Raw genomic sequence first — 25,210 nt, 5'->3', positions numbered from 1 at the left:
TGCTGTCATTCTCGTACATAATCTAAACAGTATACTCGGGCACCCTCTATCGACATGCGTTCAATTTTGTCTAATTACACCCGCCATTGCGATGCAAATGAACGTAACTTCAACTCATTTTCTCAGAAATAAACGCTGAATAAAACGCTGGCGCAATCCTGAACCAGATAACGGAGGACCGCCGTGCTCGATCTTATGATGTCCCGATTCGCAAGCTTATATTTGCGTTTTTTCTTGAGGGGGGATGTGCTCTTTTATCGTAGAAACGTCCCTTTAACATCTCTGATGTGCTTGTTTTTATTCTCAAGCGCCCGATGTAAACTTTCATCGTTGCAACTCCATGATGATCTCGTGGCAGCCAGGCGACCATGGCGTGTCGCGCAAGTCTGGCCACGCTGACTAATTTGGGTTGGCATATACTATATTGTGCGTGATACTTCACCACATTCATTTATCTAACTAGGCCAGCGCTCCAAAAGGCCGTTCAACTAACTGGGCTCCATTGCTTGATATCCGCAAAGTGTGTGTCTATCGCTGTGGTTACCATTCATACTTAATCAAGTGTTAGAGACCGGTATATTTCCCTCTAACCTTAAACTGGCATGTATAACCCCTGTTCACGAAGGTAGAGCCGTCAGTAATATAGCAAACTACCGACCGATATCTTTCTGCCCACCTTGTTCAAAGTTTTTGAGAATGTCCTTCATACCCGGGAAGCGGCGGCCGTCCTCGGCAGCGAGGAAGTCGCGGGTCATCACATCGTCAAATGGTTTCCAGCCCACATGGGGGCCGACGTGCACCCCGAATTTCCCAACGCCAACGAGCTGGCGCACGGACGCGCGCGAGGACTCACGCACCGCGGCGATCGTGGCGAGCGAAGTGGCGGGGAGGGAGGGGAGCACCGAGACCCGCTGCTCACCTTCAACGAAATAACAGCGCAGTTTCAGCTGTCGAGGAGGACCTTCCCGCTCCCTCACGCTAAACTCACTAGACCACAGTCATAGATATTCAGAATGCTTCAGACAGGGTCGTTCCCCTCGAGAGGCAGACTGAGCCGTTAGTCACCAGAAGTGGAGCCGCAATGTCCGGATTGTGGCGAATCGTACTGCTCGCTAGCGCACAAGATCTGGCAATGCTCCGCGTTAAGCGGCACCGTGTACACTAAAAACGAAGACTGGGTGGACGCGCTGCGAAGCGACGACCACCAGACCCAGCTCCGGGCCGTCCAGAGGGCTCACGAAAGGGCGTAGGCTCACGGGCTTCCCGTCCCAACCTCGGTGCGGCCCGCGATCCCTGCCGACCACTAAACCAAGAGTCGGTGGGGAGAGGTTCCTCAGGACACAATAAAGTTATTTCCTCCTCCTCCTTCATATACGGCTCAAAAACTTTCTCACTAAATACCGCGTTGTGAGTGATTCGCAATAAGGCTTCCACAAAGGGAAATTTACTGAAATGGCGTTATTACTAATCAAGAATAAAATTCTTAGCAGTCTTGCAAACCGACTTTTTACTGTGGGATTGTTCATTGATTTAAGGAAAGTATTTGATTGTATAACTCATTATATTCTGCTGCAAAAACTGCATGAATACGGCATACCCGGCGTCGCCCATGATCTCATAAAGAATTATCTTTACAGTAGAAAACTGTGTGAAAGTCGATGGTTTGTCATCTACGACCACTGTGGTAAAACACGGAATACCTCAGGGGCCAATTTTAGGGTCCTTATTGTTTATACTTTTACATCAATGACTTATGTGATGTGCCTATTCTCCCAAACTGGTCATGTATGCTGATGATAATGTTTTTTCTTTTCTTTTCCGCGTCAACTTTAGCCCACCTAAACACAACGATAAACAATTACCTAATTAACCTTGAACATTGGTAGAAGTCAAACAGATTAACCTTAAATATTAAAAAAACCAAATATGTTATTTATAAGCCTCTCAACGACAAAGTGACTTTGAAATCACCATAAACTGTCAAGGAATGGCCTTGCAGCGCGTTGCATCTGAAAAGTTTGGGCGGTTTGTTTCGCACAAACAATGTCTTGGAACATGCACGTTAATAACCTCACGATTGAATTAGGAAATGCAGTTGGTTGTGTCTACAAACTAAGGGAATTAATTCCAATGAGACTAAAGAATGCAATCTCCTATGTTAATTTTTACTCACGTCTTTCATATTGCACTTTAGTTTGGGGTACTACAACAACCACCAACTATAACGAACTGGAGCGGCTCCGAAAGAAGGTACTAAGGACCTTTGAGAACTTTAATGGACACCGGGGCCTACTACCGACTGGTTCCCTATTCATTAAACATAATATATTTATAGTATCTGATTTATACGACTATAAACTATGCCTTTATATGTATAAACATGAACTCCCCAACGATAGAGAACATTCCCCGTATGACCTCAGCATACGTAACACGGTAATGCCAGTGCCGCGTACACGTACAAATTGCGGTAGATATAGGCCGGATTACTGCATATCAACATTATACCTCTTAAAAGCTCACATTAATTTCTGTGCCCCCCCCCCCTCAGCACGTTTAATTTGGAGCTGCGTGACGACCTGATGAACCAATGAACTTTTTTGTCTTTTCTCCTGGTTGCTACATTTCCTGCAGTGTTTATGCACTTTTTGATAGTATCTACCGTGGATCTATGCGGTATCTGTATCAAGCAAGTTCATTTCTTCTTCATAATGACTGTATGTATTTACAATTGTTCGAATTTGTTAAATCCACTGCCCAAGGCCCCGTGAAGCTGTCTGCGATAGCTTTTCGCCTGGGGGACCCCAACTAGTGTGTTGGAAATAAAGTGGATTCTCAAATACGCCAAACGGTATGCTATCACTTATGCCTTTCCGGCGACCTGAACAACCTAAGTCGCAGGCTTTCTTCAACATGGCGTTGACGTTCAATATGGCTACACTCAAATACTTTTCGCTGTCTTCGCTCGCCGCTCTTTCCAGTGTCCTCTGTTTCTGCTACACTACTAGCTCCTGCTAGACACAACATAAACACGGAACGACCATAATGAAGTGTCAATTACATGCTAGTTGACATTCTGTCGACGCACATTTCCGCTGAGCACCGGAATAGGAGTGTAGTGGTGTCTTTGGTGACTATCAGTCTTCAGCCGAACTCAACAACAGCGCTAGTTCTCAATTTTTTTTTGTCGACAGGAGCGTACTGTATTTCCCCTGAATATGCTTTCGGCTTTAGGAGTGACCTTGCACGGCTGCTTATTCTGTTATGCTGACGGTGACCGTTGTCAGGCTGCCACCTCATTCCGAGCTTTGCCGTCACCAGAGAGCACAGAAATCTTTCTTCACAAACAAACCATCGGGCCCATGTATTCGCAGCATTATACATTTGGTATCTGGGCACGTTAACCATTACCCTACCGCCTATATACTGCCACGTTGTAGTGATGTGAAGAGCGAAACACTTCCAAAGTGTGAATCATGAATATAACTCATTATAAGTAGAGCCTGCACTGGCGAACGCTCAAAGCACAACGATGGCTACGCGCAAAATAGTGCTACCTCTGAATCTGATCTACAGATGAAGGCATCGGTTCATCAGGTTGTAATTCCCGTACATCGCACCACAATCTCGGGTCCTCAAACGTGATAATGTACGCAAGTATTCGCTTCATGCGCGCAATCTGATAAGACAACACTCATTCGCGTTTGAATCAGTGACAACATACTGGATATTCAAGCCCATGCAGGCGCGTCTTGAGCAAACCGATAACTTTCGGACGGAGTTAGACGCTAAGAAAAGCTCCCCCCTTCCACCCTCCCCCCCCCAAAAAAAAAATATAGTATACTGTCGCTTTGAGTATTAGCTGAAACGTAGGGCTCGTTGTAGAAAGGGCACCCAAAACTGCACAGCGGCGTCGACATACCAAAAATTCAAGAGCGAAACACTATCTAATTACTGGCATTTACCAAACCAGAATTTCTGGGCTCAATGTAGCCCTGTGGTCCAGGGGCCGATTCAACCACGTGCATTGTGTCGTAGCTCATATTTCAAGTCAGCATTAATTGTCACAAAATCACAGTATTTTTTCGTTTGATCTTAACATTAGACAAACAAAAGACATGTAGCCGAATTTTCATCGTAGTACTTCAATGCTTTTCGTTCTAACGTCCATGTCCGCGCTGATCCATATGTTATAAAGTACTGACAATGTATCCAATGATTTTCCCCAGGCAGCTGTTTTTATCCGTGATGATACCAGGAGACCAAGCCTGATGCCACCAACTCTCAGAAGTCTAATCGGGAGCGCGCACAATGTTTTCGAACACCTTGTGTGACTTACCGTAGCAATCAGGTGCTTGTATAATGTAGCAGAATCGGTTATAAGGGCAGAAGCGCATGTTTTGGCACATGTGTTTAAGCTCAGGAAGTTCATTTGCGCCACGATAACCTGTCCAAGCTTTCACACTTGCTTTTAAGAAGCCTACAGTACCACCAATACTCCGGCTGTTTTTACCTGCACCTAAAACTATTAAACCAATACAAGTATTGGTGACATCATTTTATAATTTGAGTGTTGAGATTGGTAACCTCTTGATGCGGAGTAAGTTAGAAAGTGCGTGTAATTAACAAAGGTACGTTAATAATGTTTCCTGGAATTGATCTTACGTGGTTAAATGAAATAATGAGATTGGAGCCCGTCCTCGAGATTATCCAACCAAGCGAAAAAAAATCGATTAAACATGCTTCTGTAAGAGCCACGCGAACGAAAATTTTCCAAGTAAACGCCCGTGGAAGGCGTAACTCTCGCAGAAAAAGAACATCTGTAATGTCAAAGAAAGAACAGCGCTTCAAGACGAGACACAAAGGAGGAACCACTCACACACACACTGGGCTCACAAAATGAAGCGCTGTTTTTTCTTTGTTAATGAAGCACCTAGCCCGCCAGTCAATCTTTGCAAACCTGTAAAGTCAACGTGACCGCTCCTAGTCTTTTGTAATCCTGTCATCAATAGCACGGCCTCGTGAGCATGTTCCTTCTGGCCAGTCCGCTTTCGATTTTATTCAAACTGTTTTGTCGAAGACAAGCAGTTTAAAGTTTCAGTGTCAGTATAGCAGTGAACGTGTGCCGCCGAAAGCTTGCTTGGTCGCAGAAGCGATGTATGACACAATGATGATGCACATTTAGCACGTCGCGGGGATCAAGACAATGCGCTGTCGCCGAGGGAAGGAATATAAGGAAACTGAACAACTTGGTAGCTGCTCACGGAGCCATGCCGATGGTGATGGTGTCATCATGACGAAATCTGGGGCGGCGATATTGACAGTCGAGCAGTTTTTTCTTTATTTTTCAGGGCGAAGCCGTTAAGAGGAAACTTTAGCTCGGGCCCAATTCCGACGTGGCCTATTCAAATAGATGTAAAATGCCGAAGCGCTTTTCTGAGTGAACCCCTGGACCGATTTTAATGAATTTTGCTCGATTGGACAGAAACTATTGGAGAGAAACTAGAATTCTAGAAAATATCGGAAGTGCAATTTGTATTTAGGTACTGAATCTTGGTAAACAGTATTTCAAAAATTTGAAGGTGGGATAAAGACAGAAGCACAAAATTTACAAATTATTAGCTCCGCATCGAAAGAGATATCGCGGTTCTCTAAATCGCATCTATTATATTATTGGAAGCGAAGAAATTCGATATGTCGATTTATATGTTACGTGAACTCGTTACGTTGTGTACGAGTGTTCTGTAAAAGTTGTATTTCTGTATCATTAAATTTTTCGAGATTCGTGTGTAATACACGAGCTTTGGCCGCTTTAGATGTACTATTAGATGCATCGCACAGAATTGTGATATCATTTTTCGTTGCCGGAGGACACAGCTGTAAGCTTGATGGTTTGGTTTTCTGAAAATTTGCAATTTTTGCCAATTTTTATTAAATAAATAATGACCTAAATCAGAATTTGAAAGCAATAGTCACTAGATGTTAAGTTTATCTTTTATGTGCAACAAACCTGGTCAAATTTGGTGCAGTGGTTGCCGAGGAAAACGGTTTCTCTTTTTACATATATATATATATATACCAGCACCCGAAATAAACCTTCCTCTTCAGGGCCACTTTCCCCACTATCGTTACGCGCGTAGAACAAAATGTCGAAGATAGTAAAATGCCGGACCGACCCGCAACGAAGGTGCAGTTCGCCAGTAATGGGCCCACATACGCAGCTTCGCTGGTCATACTCCTTCACAGAGTGGAAGGGAACCACGCTTTCTTTTTTTCGCACTGATTTCGCTTTTAGAAATAGATAATGCTATAAATACAATGTCCATCGTTCTTATATCGTAGATTTAAATACGGGTTCAAATAAACTCTATATTCTATTCATCCGCAATAGTAAGCGGATAAATGAAGGTGTAAGCGGGAAAATGCTCGCTAGCAGCATTTACACACACACGCGCGTGCGCGCGCGCCCGCGCACGCATGTTCGCACACACTGACACAAACGCACAGAGATACGACACATGCTCGCCCGCATTCACGTTTACACGGGCCCTTAGACGCACCCATGCCCAAAAAATGTATGCACGCATGCCCGTCCCCCCCGCCCACACAAACGCACACAGACATGCCAAAAATGCTCACCCGCATTGACCCTTACACGAGCTCACGCATGCGCACACGCACAAATATTGTCGCGTATAGCCTGCTGGAGTATACCACGCTGAATGACGATCCAGGCTGTTGCACTTTAGGACAACGTAAGCGGCGCCACGTGATGCCGAGACGAACCTCGTTCACCTCTTCTTCAATCCCCTTGCTGTGCCACACCATGTGGCATTGCCCCCTCTTCAAAAAAAGAAAAAGAAGGAAAACATACAGAGGCTTGACGTGAGAGCGCCGAGATGGTTTAGGACGAACACATAGGCTATAGTCACAATCACTGTGGTGTGCCGTATAGTCACAAGGCACTGAGGAACGAGCAATAACAAAAACTAATCGAAGCGGCTTAAAACGCCGAATATTGGGGGCTATATTACGGTTTCAAGCGCACAACGTGCACAATCTCAGATTGCGGTTGTCGACGTTGGGAAGGCTGGCTTCCGTCAGGAAGGACTTCGTAATTCACGTCACTAATTTGCTGCAACACTCCGTAAGGTCCGAAGCAGCGACTCAAAAGCTTCTCGAATAGTTCTCTTCGGCGCATGGGAGTCCAGACCACAACTTGATCACCAGGTCGGAACTCGACTTGTCAATGGCTGAGATTGTAACGGTGCTCATCGGTGCTCTGTTGTTTCTTTATGTGTACTCGGGCATGCAGACGGGTTTGTTCCGCGCGTTGCACGAAAAGTTCGGCATCGTGGACGAGGTCAAGATGATTGATGTTGTCGCGCAGCAGCACTGCTTCTAACATAGTCTGCACTTCATGGCCGTAAACGAGGTAAAACGGCGTGAAGCGTGTTGTTTCTTGCCTAGCACTATTATAGGCAATCTTTACGTAAGGAAGTATCTCGTCCCGCGTCTTGTGCTGTACGTATACGTACATAGACAGCATGTCAGTCATTGTTTTGTTTTGACGTTCGGTCAAGCCGTTTGTCTGCGGATGATAGGCAGTTGTCCTTCGATGGGTCGTGCAGCTCAGTTTAAAATGTGCTGCGCTGTAAAGGCTTTGCCTCGGTCTGTGATGACGTACGATGGGGTATACCACGTTAAATAGTCCGTGGGGACGATTATCCACCTGCTGTAAGAAGATGATTGTAGAAACAGATAACAGAAGATGGCGCAGAAGAGCCATGCCGACCTCGTCGAAAGGTTTGCCAGGTGGGTCAATTGGATTCAGCTATCTCGCAAGCTTCACAGCTGGCGACTTTCGGCGCTGGCATTCACGGCAGGCTTGGGCATATCGCTTAACACACTCGGCAAGTTTCGGCTAGTAGTAGGATTTGCGCACTCTATCACGCGTTCGCGTAAAACCCAAATGGTCGAACAGAGGCTCGTCATGACACGCGAACAAAACTTCGGCACGGAAGTCTGCTGGAACCACCAAAAGGCAAATCTTGTTGGTGGCAGCAGAGTTCTTCTTGTACAAGACGCCATGTCGTAAACAAAACGTCGACAATCCTCAAGCGATATGCCGGGGTATTGATGGGTTTCGTCCTTCCAGATGTTTTAATATAGACCTTAGTGCGTCGTCTGCGCGCTGCCGTGTGGCCGCGCGCAGACGTAACGCTCAGTAACGTTTACGGGGCGCGCGAGAGTGCGTCAGCGTCTTCGTGTATGCAGCCGGACTTGTACACGATAGTCACGTCGTACTTCTGCAAGCGTAGACTCCATCGTGCGAGTCGCCCAGAAGGACTCCGGAGATTTGCAAGCCAGCATAACGAATGATGATCGGTTGCAACTTTGATGGGTGGCCGCACAGGTAAGGTCAGAAATTTGGTCAGCGCCCATACGACAACAAGGCACTCTTTCTCCGTGGTGGTGTAGTTAGTCTCTGCACGCGATAGTGGGCGACTTGCGTAGGTGATCACTCTTTCAATACATTCCTGTCGTTGTACAGGCTCCGCACGAAGATCAACGTTACTGGCCTCTGTATAAACTTCCGTGTCCGCCTCCTCATCAAAGTGGAACAAAACTGGCGCTGACATCAGACGCTGTCGAAGCTCGGTGAAAGCAGTCTCTTGCTCTGAGGACCAGACGAACGATACATCGTCCCTCGTGAGGCGAGTCAGCGGCTCCGCCATCTTTGAAAATTTTTCGATGAAACGTCGGTAGTATGCGCAAAAGCCCAGGAAGCGTCGGACACCTTTCTTGTCGGTTGGTGTTGGAACCGAGGCTACAGCGGCAGTTTTCGCGGGATCAGGGCTAATGCCTTCCGCGCTGACCACGTGTCTCAGAAACATTAGCTCTTTGTAGCCGAAATGACACTTCTGAGGCTTCATGGTGAGGTTAGCCGATCGGATGGCTTCGAGAACTTGCCGCAGTCGTTTGAGGTGGTCGCCACATGTCGCACAAAAAACAACCACGTCGTCGAGCTAGACGAGGCAGCTTTGCCACTTCAGAGCAGCGAGAACGGTGTCCATCATTCGCTGGAAAGTTGCTAGTGCCGAACAGAGAGCGAAAGGAAGTATTCTGAATTCATACAGGCGATCTGAAGTGACGAAAGCAGTTTTTTCGCTGACTTGTTCATCTACCTCAATTTGGCAGTAACCGCTCTTTAGATTGAAAGACGAAAAATACTTACCTTGCCACAACCTGTCTAAAACGTCATCGATACATGTTAGCGGGCACAAGTGCTTCTTAGTAACATCATTGAGGCGTCGATAAACAACACAGGAACGAAGCATTCCGTCTTTTTTCTTGACTAGAACGACTGGGGAGGACCACTGACTGTGCGAAGGCTGAATGACACCATCATCTAGCATCTCCTTGATTTGGGCTTGAATTGCCTCACGTTCTTTTAGCGAGACACTATAAGGCTGTTGTTTGATGGGACGTGCGTCTGTGGATGTCGTTATTCGGTGCTTCGTGATTGGCGTTTGGCCCACCTTAGTAGCCCGAGCGAAGCATGCACGGAATTCGTTCAAGAGTTCTCAAGAGTTCCTGCTGTGCGCTCTTTCGGTCGTCCGTAATCTCGGAGTTTACATTGATGTCTCTTAGCGAACCGTCGTCTTTGTCCTCTTCAGAAGCAAAGCACTCGACGATGTCCGTTGATAGTTCGGCGTAGGCGATGGCAGTGCCACGAAAAATGTGCCGATGCTCAAAGGTAAAGTTGGTAACGAGGACCGTTGTCTGGCTATCTCGAAGTTCCACGAAGCTTCGCGCTACACTAATACCTTCGGTAAGCAACATAGAAATGTTGCCTTCTACAATGACTTCACCGTCGTCTTGTATCTCGTCGTTCTTGACCGGCACCCGCCGCGGTTGCTCAGTGGCTATGGTGTTGGGCTGCTGAGCACGAGGTCGCGGGATCGAATCCCGGCCACAGCGGCCGCATTTCGATGGGGGCGAAATGCGAAAACACCCGTGTACTTAGATTTAGGTGCACGTTAAAGAACCCCAGGTGGTCGAAATTTCCGGAGTCCTCCACTACGGCGTGCCTCATAATCAGAAAGTGGTTTTGGCACGTAAAAAACCATATATTATTATTATTCTTGACCGGAACCATAACACTCGCAGGTGCTGGTGTCGTGATGCTGTCGTCGGAAACGCGAAGTGCGGATCTGCGTCCAATGGCGTCGGTCTGTGTTGTTGGCCTTTGTGTCGAGAAAGTGATGCTGCGCTCGCGGAGGTCAATAATGGCGCCATATTCCCCGAAGAAAGTCCATACCAAAAAATTAATCGCGTGAACACTCCCGTAGAACCAGACAAGTGGCGAGAAAAGAAGCACCGAGAATTTCTACTCTGGCCTTGCGGCAGAGTAGAAATAGAGAACAAGCGGTTTGACGACGGGGCCACCTGCAGTACGAACTGGTGCCCCATTCCAGGGCAACGTAACATTTTTCAGAACGCTCGCCAGTTTTCCACTAAGAATAGAATAAACGGCACCGGTATGTACATGTGCACTCTTTTTTCTGCCGTCGATCAACACAGGTATGTGCAGTGGAATCTTTTTCGCGGGAAGTGGTTCTGGTGTCATCGTGTTTTCGTTGTTCTGCGGTCGGCACCATAGAGGTCTTCAGCGGGTCGAGTATCAGCGGCCCCGCCTCGGAAGGTCGCTGACGTCAGTTTTCCCCGCGTGGACTGGGTGATCGCCCTCGCGTCGTCCTCAAGTTGGTACCACGAACAAGGAAATATCGCTGTGGTGAGGGTGAGCGTGACTGCCGCTGCGATGTGCCCGGCCTGCGCTGCTGTTCAGGAACTCTGAGATGTCACGTGGCCTTTGGCCGGCCCTAGGTCGTGGCGAATCGATAGAAAAACACCGCACTCCGAGTCGTCGGTAGGGGCACTCCTGATACTCATAACCAGCTTCGCCGCAGTGGTAGCACAGCGGTCGTCGATCGGGTGCTCGCCAAACCTCTGATTTCCTCGCGGGTGTTCGGTGGTCGTCGAAGTACGGTAGCGGAGTTGGCGGAGCGGCTTGCGCTGACTGCAACGCGACTGGCGGCACAACATAAGTAGGTGCGAATGCTTGGGCAGGGCTCAGTAATGTTTCTGCGTAAGTCTTGCGCCGGGACTCGCTTGGCAGAGGTGGTGCTTCACCGCTGGAAAGAGATGCCTGGAGTGCTTGCTGTACATCAATGCGTACGACGCTGACGAGGGAGTTGACTGGAGGTGGCAACGTACCGCGGTGCTACTGCATCTCGTCGCGAACTACGGAGCCAATCAGCTCGCCAAGCAAGGCGACGTCGCACCCGAAGCTTACTGGCGCATCCGGAGTGCAGGCGGAATTTACTTGTCGGTTGTACACGTTCGAACGTTGCTGAAGGGTCTTCTCCATCGCGGTTGCTTCGGTGAGGAACTCTGCAGCAGTGTTGGGCATATTCCGAACAATACCGCCAAAAAGCTGTATTTTTACGTCTCTCATCAGATTACGAACCTTCTTCTTTTCCGACATGCTCGTATCGGCAAGCTGAAAGAGACGCGTCATGTCCTCCACGTACATCGTGACGCTCTCGTTGGGCTTTTGAATGCGTGACTGATGGACCCGCTCCGCTTTTTCCCGGTGATCGGGGCTCGAGTAAGTCTCCAGTAGCTTTCGCTGGAACTCATGCAAGGACGACAGGGCACTTTCGTGGTTCATAAACCACGTGCGGGCACCATCCTGGAGGTTAAGCAGACGTTCCTAAGTTTGGCGTTCCTGCCCCACCCGTTAAACACCGCCAGGCGCTCGAACTCCACCAGCCCATCTTCAAATGTGTCGCCATGAAAAGCCGTCGGCACTTGGGGGTTTAGCAGCGTTAGGTGTGTCGGTGTCACCGTTTCCGTAGATGTCGCAGTGGTCGCAGTCATCCCTTTTTCATGGAGTTTTCGAAATTCTGGGGCGATGCCTCGGATTGGCCAGTGTGTGCGGTGAACTGGAGTGAACTCCAATTGTGGGGCGAGGTGCTTGCGGCCCGGTGGGGTCTACTGCATATGTTAAGCGTACCCCGCACCTCCACCAAATTGTCCCTTATACCCTGCTGGAGTATACACGCTGAATGAAGATACAGGTGGTTGCAGTTTACGAAAACGTAAGCGGTGACGCGCGATGCCGAGAACCTCGTTCCCCTCCTCTTCAGTCCTCTTGCTGTGCCCCACCTTGTGGCAATATGTACGCACGCACATTCGAACATACTCACAAAAGCACGCACACACAGAGATACGACACATGTTCACCCACATTCACATTTACACGCGTCCATGTATGCACACACGCAAAAATGTACGCACGCACGCACACAGGCACGCAAGCACGTTAGCACACACACAGAGATACGACACATGCTTACCCGCAGTCCCATTACGCATTCGCATTCACAGGATAGCAGTAAGCTATCGCAGGAGACGAAAGATCTGATTAAGAAACGCCAATGTATGAACGCCTCTAACCCTAGAGCTAGAATAGAACTGGGAGAATTTTCCAAGCTTCAGGCAACTGACATAAGGAAGTATAATATGGATAGAATTGAACATGCTCTCAGGAGCGGAGGAAGCCTAAAAGCAGTGAAGAAGAAACTAGGAATAGCCAAGACTCAGATGTATGCGTTAAAAGACAAAGCCGGCAACATTATTACTAACATGACTGAGATAGCTCAAGTGGCAGAGCTCTTTTCCTTCATTGTCTGTTTTTTTATGTTTTTTGAAGCACCCCCACGAACACATTCCGAAGTCCCAGAAGTCAGTATACCTTTTTCGGTGCCTCAGCCACAGAGAGTATCGCCATTTCTGTATACCGCCGTAACGACACCTACGCTGGGCGACTAGGGCTAACGTCCCTTGAAAGGCCATGCCGCTGCCTTTCAGGTACCCGATGCATTGCACCCCAGACTCTTTGTTGCCATCTTAACTACTTCAAAATTACTCGACGCATTGCTGCTATGCTACTCAAGTTACTCATTCAATTCATGCTTTTTTTATCTTTTGTGCTCCTCGCGCACTGTCCGCCTGACCGGCTCTTCTAATGCTACAAAAACATGCCGCCAACGACACCCCTGAATACTCCTTAACCTCTCGTTTTTCAATGCCCTCCCATGCCCCCTTCCTTTTTTCTTGTTCTTTCTCCCCATTTTCCCTCTCTTGGTGTCGCCCCACAGTTTCTTCCTCTCCTTTTGTTTCATTTTTTCTCTCTTTCCTTTCTTTTCTTTTCTCCCCACCTTCCCACTCTCCAGCTCTTCTCCCCTCATCTTGGGAACGACGCTCACAGACGTCAGGAGGCAGCGCTCATTACCTCTGAAGTGTCTCCCTTTATAACCAACCACCACCGACAATACCCGCAAATGACATCACTTCACTAACCTTTAAAAACTAACATGCCGAAGATGACGAGGCCGCCTTTTACGAAGGAAGGTTTTGGTATCGAAACGTTGGCCAGCCTTCCTGAGGCACATTTTCCTGTTTACAAACATTATACCACGAGGAGTTCTATACAGATTTATACAGTACCAGTGGCACCAACGACGATAATTGAAGAGAGAATTGTCTAGAGGACGCTGACATCCCACAAGTGACGCCGGAAGAAGTAAAGAACGCATTGGGAGCTATGCAAAGGGGGAAGGCAGCTGGGCAGGCACAGGTAACAGCACGTTGTTGAAGGATGGTGGGCAGATTGTTCTAGAAAAACTGGCCACCCTGTGAACGCAATGCCTCATGACCTCTAGCCTACTGAAATCTTCCGAAGAACGCCAACATAATCCAAATATACGAGAAAGGGGCGCCAAAGACTTGAAAAATTATAGACCGATCAGCTTACTCTCCGTTCCCTACAAATTATTTACTATGGTAATCGCAAATAGAATCTGGAATGCCTTAGAGTTCTGTCAACCAAAGGACCCGGCAGGATTCCGTAAAGGCTACTCAACAATAGACCATATTCACACTATCAATCAGGTGATAGAGAAATGTGCGGAATATAACCAACCCTTATATATACCTTTCATTGACTACGAGAAAGCGTTTGATTCAGTCGAAACTTCAGCAGTCATGCATATAATATGAAATGAGGGTGTAGACGAGTCGTATGTTAAAATACTGAAAGATATTTGTAGCGGCTCCACAACCACCATAGTCCTCCATAAAGAAAGCAAGAAAATCCCAAGAAAGAAAGGCGTCAGGCAATGAGAAACATTCTCACCAATGCTTCCCAGCGTGTTTACAGGAGGTATTCAGGGACCTGGATTGGGGAGAATTGGGGATAAGAGTTAATGGATAATACCTAAGTAACTTGCTATTCGCTGTGATATATCCTTCCTTGGCAACTCAGGGGACAAATTGCAATGCATGCTCACTGACCTGTAGAGGCAAAGCAGAAGGGTGGGCAGAAAAATTAATCTCTAGGAAACTAAAGTAATGTTTAACAGTTTCGGAAGAGAACAGCTGTTTACCATAGGTAGCGAGGCATTGGAGGTGGTAAGGGAATACACCTCCTTATTGCAGGTAGTGACCACGGATCCGGATCATGGGACTGAAATAATCAGAAGAATATGAATGGGCTGGGCTGCGTTTGGCAGGCATTATGAGATCATGAACAGCAATTTACCATCATCCCTAGAGAAAGAAGTGTACAACAGCTGCGTCTTACCAGTACTCACCTATGGGGCACAAACCTGGAGGCTTACGAAAAGGGTTATACTTAAATTAAGGACGACGCAACAAGCTATGGAAAGAAGGATGGGTGCAACGTTAAGGGATCAGAAAAGAGCACATTGGGTGAGGGAACACACGCGAGTTAATGGCATCTTAGTTGAAATTAAGAAAAAGGAAAGGGCATGGACAGGACATGTAATGAGGAGGGAAGATAACCGAGGCTCATTAAGGGTTACGGACTGGATTTCAAGAGAAGGGAAGCGTAGCAGGGGGCGGCAAGAAGTTAGGTGGGTGGATGAGATAAAGAAGTTGGCAGGGACAACATGGCCACAAATAGCACATCGCAGGGATAGTTGGAGAAGTATGGGAGAGACCTTTGCCCTGCAGTGGGCATAACCAGGCTGATAATGATGATGATGATTATTATTATCATGATGATGATGGTGCTTGCACTAACGTACAGAATGTACGCATACACGCATGTTGCCCCTCCCCCCCACACACAAACGCACACAGAGAGACATACGACACATGCTCATCCGCGTTCACTTTTACACGAGCCTACGCATGCACACTCGCACAAATATCTACGCACGCACGCACGTTCGCACACACCCAACCAAACACACACAAAGATAGATAGAAAATATGCTCGCCCGCATTCATATTTACACGTGCCCACATTTACACCTAACTTTCTGCCTCCCCCTGCTACGCTTCCCATCCTTTGGAATCCAGTCCGTAACCCTTAATGACCATCGGTTATCTTCTCTCCTCATTACATGTCCTGCCCATGCCAATTTCTTTTTTCTTGATTTCAACTAAGATGTCTTTAACTCGCGTTTGTTCCCTCACCCAATCTGCTCTTTTCTTATCGCTTAACGTTACACCCATCATTCTTCTTTCCATAGCTCGTTGCATCGTGCTCAATTTAAGTAGAACCCTTTTGGCAAGCCTCCAGGTTTCTGTCCCGTAGGTGAGTACTGGTAAGACACAGCTATTATACACTTTTATCTTGAGGGATAATGGCAACCTGCTGTTCATGATCTGAGAATACCTGCCAGACGCAGCCGAGCCCATTCTTCTTCTTCTGATTATTTCCCTCTCATGATCCGGATCCGCCGTCACTACCTGCCCTAAGTAGATGTATTTCCTTACCAATTCCAGTGCCTCACTACCTATTATAAGTGGCTGTTCTCTTCCGAGACTGTTAAACATTACTTTAGTTTTCTGCAGAATAATTTGTAGACCCACCCTTCTGCTTTGCCTCTCCAGGTCAGTGAGCATGCATTGCAATTGGTCCCCTGAGTTACTAAGCAAGGCAATATCATCAGCGAATCGCAAGTTACTGAGGTATTCTCCATTAACTTTTATCCCCAATTCTTCCCAATCCAGGTCTCTGAATACCTCCTTTAAACACGCTGTGAATAGCGTTGGAGAGATCGTATCTGCTTGCCTGACGCCTTTCTTTATTGGGATTTTGTTGCTTTCTTTATGGAGGACTATGGTGGCTGTGAAGCCGCTATAGATATCTTTCAGTATTCTTACATACGGCTCGTCTACACCCTGATTCCGTATTGCCTCCACGAGTGCTGAGGTTTCGACAGAACCAAACGCTTTCTCGTAATCACTGATAGCTATATATAAGGTTTGGTTATATTCCGCCCATTTCTCTATCACCTGATTGATTGTGCGAATATGGTCTATTGTTGAGTAGCCTTTACGGAAACCTGCCTGGTCCTTTGCTTGACAGAAGTCTTAGGTGTTCCAGATTCTATTTGCGATTACCATGGTAAATAATTTGTTGGCAACGGAGAGTAAGCTGATCGGTCTATAATTTTTCAAGTCTTTGGCCTCCCCTTTCTTATGGATTAGGATTATGTTAGCGTTCTTCCAAGATTCCGGTACGCTCGAGGTCATGAGGCATTGCGTATACAGGGTGGCCAGTTTCTCTAGAACAATCAGCCCACCATCATTGAACAAATCGGCTGTTACCTGATCCTCCCCACCTGCCTTCCCCCTTTGCATAGCTCCCAATGCATTCATTACTTCTTCCGGCGTTACCTGTGGGATTTCTAATTCCTCTAGACTATTCTCTCTTGCATTATCGTCGTGGGTGCCACTGGCACTGTATAAATCTCTATAGAACTCCTCAGCCACCTGAACTATCTCATCCATATTAGTAATGATATTGCCGGCTCAGTCTCTTAAAGCACACATCTGATTCTTGCCTATTCCTAGTTTCTTCTTTACTGCTTTTAGGCTTCCTCCGTTCCTGAGAGCCTGTTCAATTCTATCCATATTATACTTGCTTATGTCCGCTGTCTTACGCTTGTTGATTAACTTCGAAAGTTCTGCCAGTTCTATTCTAGCTGTAGGGTTAGAGGCTTTCATACATTGGCGTTTCTTGATCAGATCTTTCGTCTCCAGCGATATCTTACTGGTATGCTGTCTAACGGAGTTACCACCGACTTCTATTGCACACTCCTTATTGATGCCCATAAGATTGTCTTTCATTGCTTCAACACTAAGGTCCTCTTCCTGAGTTATAGCCGAATACCTGTTCTGTAGCTTCATCAGGAATTCCTCTATTTTCCCTCTTACCGCTAACTCATTGATCGGTTTCTTATGTACCAGTTCCTTCCGTTCCCTCCTCAGGTCTATGCTAATTCGTGTTCTTACCATGCTATGGTCACTGCAGCGCACCTTGCTGAGCACGTCCATATCTTGTATGATGCCAGGGTTAGCGCAGAGTATGAAGTCTATTTCATTTCAAGTCTCGCCGTTCCGGCTCCTCCACGTCCACTTTCGGCTATCCCGCTTGCGGAAGAAGGTATTCATTAACCGCATAATATTCTGTTCCGCAAACTCTACTTCAGCATTCACACACGCACGACAATGTACGCACGCCCACACGCACGTTCGCACGCACTAGCACAAACGCATACACAAAGAGATATGACATATGCTCACCTGCATCCACATTTACACATGCCAACGGATGCACACACGCACAAAAATGTACCCACTCATGCACACACGCATGAATGCACGTTCGCACACATTCACACAAGCCCACACATACATAGATACGACATATGATCACCGGCATTCACCTTTACACGTGTCCGCGCATGCACACATGTCCAAAAATGAGCGCACGCACGCACACAGACACGCACGCACTTTGGCACACACTCACAAACGCACGCACACAGAGATAGGACACACTATCGCTCTATTAATACTTACACGCGCCAAGTATGCACAAACGCACAAACATATACGCAAGCACGCACACACGCGTGTTCCCACACAGTCACATATCGAAGCGCCCACCCATTCACCCACGCCCATAAATGTACGCACGCAGACAGGCACGCACACACGTTCACACGCACTCACAAAAACGCACACATACAAATATACGAGACATGTTCACCCACATTCACATATTCAAGCGCCCACCCATGCACCCACGCCCACAAATGTACGCACGCACACAGGCACGCACGCACGTTCACACACACTCGTACAAACGAACACACACAGAGATACGACACATGCTCGCCCGCGTACACATTCACACGCATCGATGCGTGCACACACGCAAAAGAAAGTATGCACGCACGTATCACACACACTCACACAAACGCACACATTGAGAGATACGAAATATGCTCGCCCACATTCACATTTTCAAAGCCCGCGCATGCACGTACGCCCAAAAATATACGCACGCATGCACAGAGGCACGCATGCACGTTTACACACACTCACGCAAACCCACACACACGGAAATACGGCACATGCTCACCTGCAATCAGATTTACACGCGTCCGTGCAAGCACACAGGCCCAAAAATGTACGCAGGCACGCACACCGGCGCACACTCACGTTCGCAAACACTCACACCAACGCATGCACACATAAATACGACACGTGATCGCCCTATTCATATTTACACGCGCCCAAGCATGCACACACGCACAAAAATTTGCGCACGCACACACCCACGTTCGCACACACTCACACAAACGCACACACACAGACATACAGCACATGGTCGCCCGCATTCACATTTACACTCACCCATGCATGCATAAACCCAAAAAATATACACACGCACGCACGCACGTTAGGATTTATTATTATTATTATCATTATTATTATTATTATTAATATTATTACTTCACGGCGTTTTAAGTGTCAAAACCACTTTCTGATTATGATTCATGCCTTAGTGGAGGACTCCGGAAATTTCGACCACCTGAGGGTATTTAACGTGCACCTAAATCTAAGTACACGAGTGTTTTGGTATTTCGCCCCCATCGAAACGCGGCCGCCGTGGCCGGGATGGAGTTGCCGCGACCTCGTGAACACGCACGTCCGCACACACTCACACAAATGGACACAAAGAGAGATACGACACATGCTCGCCGCATTTACATTTACACGAGCCCACGCATGCACACACGCACAATGTACGGATGCACTCACGTTCGCACACACTCACACAAACGCACACACCCAGAGATACGAAATATGCTCGCCTAACATTCACATTTTCAAGCTCCCACCCACGCACGCACGCACACAGGCAAATACGCACGTTCGCACACGCACACACAGAAACGCACACACACAGAGATCCGAAATATACTCGCCCACATTCACATTTTCAAGCGCCCATGCGTGCACACACACAAAGAAAAATGTACGCACGCGCGCACACACACAGGCACGCACGCACGTTCATACACGCTCACACACTCACACAAACGCACACACACATAGATACGAAACATGCCCGCCCACATTCACATTTTCAAGCTCCTATCACGCATGGACGCACCCCCAATGATATACGCACGCACGCACACAGGCAAGCACGCACGTTCACACACACTGACACAAACGCACACAGACAGAGATACGGCACATGCTCACCCAATTCACATTTACACGCACCAACGCATGCGAACACGCCCAAAAATGTACGCACGGATGCACACAGGCACGCACGCTTGTTCGCACACTCACACAAAGGCACGCACACAGAGATACGACACATGCTGGCCCACATTCACATTTACACGCGGCCACGCATGCACACACACCTAAAAATGTACGCACGCACTTTCGCACAGACACACGCAATCGCACACACACACAAAGATGCGACGCTTGTTCGCCCAAATTCTCAGTTACACGCGCCCACACATGCACGTACGCACGTTCGCACACGTCACACAAACGCACACGCACACAGAGGTGCGACACATGCACGCATGTATTCGCATTTACGCACGCCCATGCACGGATCCCACACACAAGAATATGTACCTACGCCAGCACACAGACCCGCAGGCACGTTCGCACACTCTCTCACGAACACACACACAAGCAGATATGTGACACATTCTCGCCCGCGTTCCCATTTAGACGCGCCATGCATGCACACACGCAAAAACGTGTACGCACGCATGCACACGAACACACGCACAAAGATACGACACACGCTCACCCGCATCCACATTTACACGCGCCCACGCATGCACACACGCCGAAAAATGCACGCGCGCACAGGGAACCGCACGCACACACAAACACGCGTATGTTCGCACACGCATACACGCACTAATCCGCACGCATACTCAAATAATGAGACGCGAACACGCGCGCACACGCAAAGTACACACGCAGGCGATCTCAAGGCGTGCACTTCCATATTGTCACGTGGTGACGTTGAAGAACACAGTAGCAATACTGAGAACGACAAAACTAACTTCTATTGGGCGAACCTGTGCCCACAAAACAGGCTACAATTATAGCACAACGATAGCGGCGAACACGGTCGCCGATCGTCGAAAATCTTATCAGCGGGTCAAGCGCGTCGGCTTTTATACATCAGTCGTCGAATGTTCTAGAGTAAGCGCTGGGATCCGCGGGCCTTCCACAAAGCTCTACATTATTCGCGTCGCGCACACATGCGATCAGATTACACCAGGTTCGGTCAGAGACAGCGTATAGAAGCATCAATAACATTCCAGAAACATCCAATACATGCAGGCGCGTCCTGCGCTGTGCGATAACATTTTTTAGGCGGTGAAACGTGTCGCCCGATAAAGACAAAGTAAACGTGTCAATATACACTTCCCTGTTGCCTCACAATAACATTCCCTGTTGCCCTGAACAACATTCCCTGTTGTTCATTCCCTGTTGCCTCACAGAAACATGCGCATGCAAACAGACTGAATGACACCCGTTCTGCAATTACCGTTCAGAACTTCAATTGTAATAAATCGCTTTACGGTTTAAATTTAGCGCTTGTTCAAGCCAGTGTGCCCTCCGCTGACTGGGTGCAAGACCATTTGCTCCTCTCCTGTGACATAATCGTCCATCCCCGACTAAAACACTGCTTTAACTCACCACCAATGTTCCGACTAAGTGCCATAAATGCACATTTTGTTAAAAAGGCTACCCTGACGGCGCAAACAGCTGAAACTTGTTGATGCTCGGATATTGTATAGAAATAAGATTGTTTAAGATTTTGCCCATTCAATTACGCATGTGCAATGACGTGAAGTCCCACAGGATGGTGAAGGTGCAATGTCTAGAATTGCTGAGTATGTCCATTCTACAAGGCGCGATAATATTTTTTTAATGTAACACAAAGATATGAGCATGCTTGTTGTTATCTTGTCCAAGGAATAAAATCTGCTAATAGAAGCGATGACTTAACAACTAACCAGACCATTCCTACACTATGAAGTTATATAACTATTGAAGATCCCTCCTAAAAAAAACCAAATATTTAGTTTTGTATTTCGGCGACCTGGTGGAAGACTGTCAACTCGGTCGCATGTGACGTTAAAAAAAGCCTCACGCAGCGCGGCATCGAATCGCTGCCAGCATGACACAGAACGATAGGTGCGAGCGATTAAATGACTCAGCCACGGCTTACGACGCTCCCGCATGTGATATGCTCGGGTTTTTATACATACCTCGTGAACTTGCACGTCGGTGTATCAAAAATCGCTTTTGAGAATTTTTCGGAACGGTATCTGGAGAGAGACGAGATAAGGATCAATCGAAATCCGAGTCTCCGGACTACATACGCTGCAGCGACTTTTGCGATAAACGCCGTAGTTTGGTCGCACGTGCCATTCTTGTCTCGAAAATTGAGTACAAATTTTCGTCCTTTCCTTTGCCTTCTATTGCCGAATCTTTTACTAATCTGGGAACAAAATTCTTGCTTGCCAGAGAATAATCACTGCGTTTCGTTGTTGTGGATTGTCTTCCAGGACATGTCTGTCGCCTACCTTTTTCAATAATCGACGTGCAGCTTTTGTTATTCGCGAGAAACTCGCTCGTTCCATTAAAAACGAGCTAGCTTCGTGCCGGGGAGCTTGGAGCGCTAGTTAATACGTTCCGGAAAAGCTGGATATGGCAGGACCTACGTACTTGACCTCTCTTCAACACCTGCCGACATTCTAGCCTTATTTCGCACCATCAGGTTTCAACTCAACTGCTTCTACGGCCAATTTATTTGTGCCAAAATTTCGCCACCCTGTCAATGTTATGGTCTTTTTATTTTTAACGTCAACTTCTATATTTAAGCTAATGCTATCCCGAGATTTCCAGTGGTTTCACCTTTCCCAAAATGCCCGCATTTTTGTCAGCCTCTCTTCATATTTACGGGGATTTTTAATAGACGTTGAAACCATAGCACGGCGCACTGAGAACGCTGCTCAGAAAGTCCTTTTATTTTCCTGAGGTCTTCTACAAGCTTCTGCCTTCTTGCCGTTCGTCAACCTCCAGATATCCCTGTCACTTATATCCCCTTTTGACGACTACGAACTTACGGAAGTTCACAATGATGTGATCGCCATGGCATTGAAGCCGTTTAAATGAATTCTACCGTGGACCCGACGGGCGCTTTTGCTCACTGCGAATAAAAATATTGCATTGTTGAGCATCATTCCTGACCATATAAATTCATAGTGTAAAAAATTATGCGCATCCCATGCACTGTGTGAATCGATGTAAGCGAAGCTTGCTATGGTATTTGTTTTGATTGACGGTAATTAGCGCTAATGCTGACAGCGAATGTATGATTTCTTCAGCATACAGTGCAATACGAGAGTGGTGAGTTCATTGCAAATGTTACGTTGCGTGCACTACTGGTGTTTGGATGTATGCGCAGTACACAACATACAGCGAGCCGTGTTTGCTTGATGCCTTGTTGTGCGCCATTATCTGTAACCTGTGAGAGGGTTCAGAATTGTCATTGCTCCATGTGGCACATTGCATCGTAGCATATGTGTTGGCAGAATTATGCTGATCTATGTGCCAACACACTATCCGAGTATGAGGCACGCCATAGTTGCGCAATCCAGATTAACTATGATACCGTGGTGTTCTTTAACGTGCTCCGAAATCAAAGTGCACGACTGTTTTTGCAGTTCGATCCCGTGGAAATCTGGTTCCCGTGGCGGAGATCAAACCAGCGACCTCGAGCAGTGCTATAGCCATCACGCTACCGCGGCGGGCACATAAGTGTTGATTTGACGTGCGACGGCTTCAGTTGTGTCACCTATACCCTATGGTAATTAATTGCGGCTTTTCGTCTGCACGCCCTGCATCAGTTTTCCACTTCACAAATTTGGATGGCGTTTATTTTTTAGAAATAGCCGAAATGTACAGCACCGTGCATTCAGTTTGCCCACAACCGCTGTCGTGTCTATAGTAGTAGAGTTTCGTTATCTTCTCACGTCGTCTTTTCCCCGTCCCGTCCTGCCCCCCTGTCCTTTCCCTGTACCGTCCTACATGAGAACTGCGAGTGAAGAATGGCAAGGGTGTTATTCGCTGGTTTCGCGAATACCCCGGTTTTAGCCATTATCCGCCTCTTCTCCTTGTCCCTTCTCTACCGTTCTATGTACTTCTCTCGAGGACTTGCATTTAGGATAAGGGTAAGCGCTGAAGTTTCTGCAATGTGTTTTGCGGGGAGGTCTAGCTTAATTACAGCTGTCAAGAGGCTAATGGGATGAAGCCCAGGCAGCTCCAAAGTGCACTATGTAGATGTAACACTATGGAAAGGTCCAAGCGAGTTTCTTGCTCCGCCTTTCCTCTTTTCCACGCTCCTTCCATGTATATGCATGCTCTGAACTGCCCTCCGACATGGCGTGCAAGACAGCAACAGCACCAGTGGAAAAGTCGAAGGAAGATGAAAAGAAAGAAAGGAAGAAAGAAAGAAATTAAAATTGGCTCCTTTCTACGTGGTTCCTGCTCTACGGATCCCGCCAGCGTGTTAATGTTAGTGCAGTAGCGGTTTCAACTTCAAAGTACAGTGCGGTCCTGTCCGTTTCTTGTGCTCGCGTCCGTACTTGCTGGTACCCATTAAACGTTCACCATGCACCATTTGGCCAAGCAAACCACACTACTAAACTGTCTTTACTTGTTGGCGTACAATGCCGTATCGTCATGGCGTCAACGCGTCCTTTGCAGTATTTCTAAGCGGTTACAGCCAACTGGCTGACTTAATTGCCCACTAGACTTGAACAGTCTATCCGCGAACTGTCTATCCAGTTTACTACAGATCTTCAAGACTGCTTTTCAACTTATTCATTATTTGCGCCCTCCATAGCTACACTTAGGAGGTACTTCTTTTTTACTATACTGCATTAACAAGTGAACATGTTTAATTACCGTATTCTTGCTGTCGTTGTCATACGTTATCTACACAGAGTACTCAGGCACCCCCTAATACAAAGGTTTCAATTTTTAACTGATTACGCCCGCCATTGAGATGCAAATAAACGTAACTTGAACCAATTTTCTCAGAAATAAACGCTGAATGAAACGCCGACGTCATCCTGAACAAGATCAACAAGCGCCGTAGTAGTCGATCTTAGGATGACCCTATTCGCAAGCTCATTTTAGTGCGTTTCGGTGACGGGGGGATGTGCTTTTGTACCGTAGAAGCGTCCCTCGGATACCTCTGATGTGCTCCTTTTTATTCTCAGGCACCCAATGTAAGCTGTCATCGCCGAAACTCAACAGTGTCCTGGTTTCAGGCCAGCATGGTGTTTCGCGGAAGAATGGCCACGATGATTCAATTAAGCTGACATATACTATTTTGACGCCATATTTCGCCACATTAGTTTTTCAAACTATGCCAGAGCTCGAAAAAGCCGTTCAACTCACTGGGCCCCTTCTTATGTTTATTCCCGCAAAGTGGGTGTCTATCGCTGTGGTTACCAAATATGCCCAGTGCTACGCTATCACTCAAGCCTTTCTGGCGACCTGAGCAACTGAAGTCGCAGGTTTTCTTCAACACGGCGATGACGTTCAATATTGCTATCGTCAAGTACTTTTCGTGGATTTCACTCACCGCTTTCGCTTCAGTGACATTTCTTAAACTACTCGCTCGTGGTAGACACAACACAAATGCGCAACGAGATTAATAAAGTATCGTTTGCACGCTAGT

This window comes from Dermacentor andersoni, chromosome 11, assembly GCF_023375885.2.
Source record: "Dermacentor andersoni chromosome 11, qqDerAnde1_hic_scaffold, whole genome shotgun sequence".
NCBI lineage: Eukaryota > Metazoa > Arthropoda > Arachnida > Ixodida > Ixodidae > Dermacentor > Dermacentor andersoni.
This window is presented reverse-complemented; position numbering follows the sequence as displayed.